Source organism: Oncorhynchus masou, chromosome 31 (assembly GCF_036934945.1).
Source record: "Oncorhynchus masou masou isolate Uvic2021 chromosome 31, UVic_Omas_1.1, whole genome shotgun sequence".
Classification (NCBI taxonomy): domain Eukaryota; kingdom Metazoa; phylum Chordata; class Actinopteri; order Salmoniformes; family Salmonidae; genus Oncorhynchus; species Oncorhynchus masou.
The window spans coordinates 3,832,367-3,835,509 of record NC_088242.1 but is presented as its reverse complement, the minus strand read 5'-3'; positions in this window follow the sequence as shown (position 1 = coordinate 3,835,509).

Sequence of the window (3,143 nt, the reverse complement as noted above, 5' to 3'; positions counted from 1 at the left end):
TTGAAAAGACAACATTTTACCAGTCATCGGGCTAGTTAGGCACATTTTCTACAAGCCCGGATTTAAATTTACAAGCCTAGGGCTAGTGGGCTACCTTCATTTCCATCCATGAATACTCCTTTCCTCTCCCATCCCCTCTCCTCTCCTCTCCTCTCCTCTCCCATCCCCTCTCCTCTCCTCTACAGCACGGTGTCTTAATTGAACCACAACAGCACCCTGTATTCTTACAGGGGGGGGCACATAAACAATAGGGCTCCAGTCAGTCAATAGCAGTCAGCAGGTGAGCCTGTCTCTCAGTCTGCTGCGTGGCAGACACCGATCAGCACTGATGTTCCCATCACACATCCACAGGTGGGCTTCCTACAACCATCGATCCCAACCTGTCCAAGTTCGTCTGATCTGGATTGGTCTGGACTGGACTGGGTCTGGTCTGGTCTGGTCAACGGCTGCCTAGTCAACAGATCATTTGGTAAAGCATGACAATTGCCAAGCCAGAACATACCAAATTAGACACTATGAGTCCTACTTTCCAGTACTAGAACATACCAAATTAGCTACTATGATTCCTAGTCAACCTGTCTGTTTTACTAATGTGAAGTAAAGTTTCACAGTGTGTGTATCTCGCTCACATAAAATAATGAGAAACCTAATTGGCCCAGCTAGGTTGTTGAAGCCTGACTAAACGGTGTGTGGTTATGTGGGGGACTTGGCTGCCTTGGTTCAGTGGTTTAACCAATGGAGAATACAATTCAGCTGTCTCCCTAAAGACCCAATCAGATGCCAGTGGGAACCAAGCCATCTGCTGTATAGAGCGAGTTAGACATAGAATTAGAATCAGTAGAATGGAATTGTCAACGTTCTGTGATGGGTGAAACCTGGCGGCCATTTTGAGTGTACCCATGAACGGATCTCCGTTCCAGTCATTGTTTTTTCTATGGGGTTGGATATGTGGCTGTATAATTACACACAGATTGACTCAGGCAAAACAGGCTGGTTGTTTTAGGTCCAATTAGTGTGGTACTTGGACACGTAGATGTTCATTAGAGAGACTTATTACAGTGGACTGGACCGAGACCTTCACATACTGTATGTTGAACTGATTGTATTGTATGAAGTGTATGAAGTATGAAGTGCACTACATTTATAGCGTTATTGACATGTTGAGTCATTTAGCAGAAAACGTTTATTCGGAACGTCTTACAGGCTCGACTGCCGCCTTGCTCAAGGGCACATTGACCAAGTCGGCTCTGGGATTCGACCCAGCAACCTTTGGGTTACTGGCCCCACACTGTCTTTGCATCCCCATTCACAGCTCAGGATAGGAATTTAAAAAAAATTTAATTTATTTTTTATTTCACCTTTATTTAACCAGGTAGGCTAGTTGAGAACAAGTTCTCATTTACAACTGCGACCTGGCCAAGATAAAGCATAGCAGTGTGAACAGACAACACAGAGTTACACATGGAGTAAACAATTAACAAGTCAATAACACAGTAGAAAAAAAAGGGGGAGTCTATATACAATGTGTGCAAAAGGCATGAGGAGGTAGGCGAATAATTACAATATTGCAGATTAACACTGGATTGATAAATGATCATGTACAGGTAGAGATATTGGTGTGCATTAGAGAAGAAAAGTAAATAAATAAAAACTGTGGGGATGAGGTAGGTGAAAATGGGTGGGTTATTCCATTGGAGAAGTTGGCCACACGTGATATTTTGGACTCGATTTTATTTCAGGACATAAATAATCTTGATTGCAGTATTCTCTACACACAGCACAAGGTTACAGCACATTCTCATAAATATATCTCATACCAATACAATTTAAGGTTACAATATTTTCTCACAAATATACAATACAATACAATACAATTAAAGTGTAGACATCGTGTAGATTTTCTGATGAAAATAAATGTATGTATTTAGCTACAAAAATAAATAGGATTTTTTTCATAAATTATTAACATGAATGGCTCCAGACTTGCTGTAGTTTCTATGAAATGAGTGGAACCACACATTAGGCTGAGAGGAAAGAAAGCCTGCATCCTAAATGGCACCCTATTCCCTATATAGGGCACTACTTTAGACCAGAGCCCTATGGACCCATGTCAAAAGAAGTGCACTATAAAGGGAATAGGGTGCCATTTGGGAAGCAAGTCAAAATAAGAACCTCAACAAGCAGCATATCAACACCACTAATACATTCCTATTCATTTGCATAATTCACACAACCCGTGAAGAAACAACTTCTTCCACAGAATCACCACATCCAATTGACAATTTACCTTCAGAGATTAAACAGTATGAGACAGTATGAGACAGTATGAAACAGTATGAAGCAGTATGAGACAGTATGAAGCAGTATGAAGCAGGATGAAACAGTATGAAGCAGGATGAAACAGTATGAAGCAGTATGAAGCAGGATGAAACAGTATGAAGCAGTATGAAGCAGGATGAAACAGTATGAAGCAGGATGAAACAGTATGAAGCAGTATGAGGCAGTATGAAGCAGGATGAGACAGGATGAGACAGTATGAAGCAGGATGAAACAGTATGAAGCAGGATGAAACAGTATGAAGCAGTATGAGGCAGTATGAAGCAGGATGAGACAGGATGAGACAGTATGAGACAGTATGAGGCAGTATGAGACAGTATGAGACAGTATGAGGCAGTATGAGACAGTATGAAGCAGTATGAAGCAGTATGAGACCGTATGAGACAGTATGAGACAGTATGAGACAGTATTAGACAGTATGAAGCAGTATGAAGCAGTATGAGACAGTATGAGACAGTATTAGACAGTATGAGACAGTATGAAGCAGTATGAAGCAGTATGAGACAGTATGAAGCAGTATGAAGCAGTATGAGACAGTATGAAGCAGTATGAGACAGTATGAGACAGTATGAAGCAGTATGAGACAGTATGAGACAGTATGAAGCAGTATGAGACAGTATGAAGCAGCGTTAGACAGTATGAGACAGGATGAAGCAGTATGAGACAGTATGAGACAGTATGGAGCAGTATGAGACAGTATGAAGCAGTATGAAGCAGTATGAAGCAGTACGAAGCAGGATGAAACAGTATGAAGCAGTATGCGACAGTATGAAGCAGTATGAAGCAGGATGAGACAGTATGAAGCA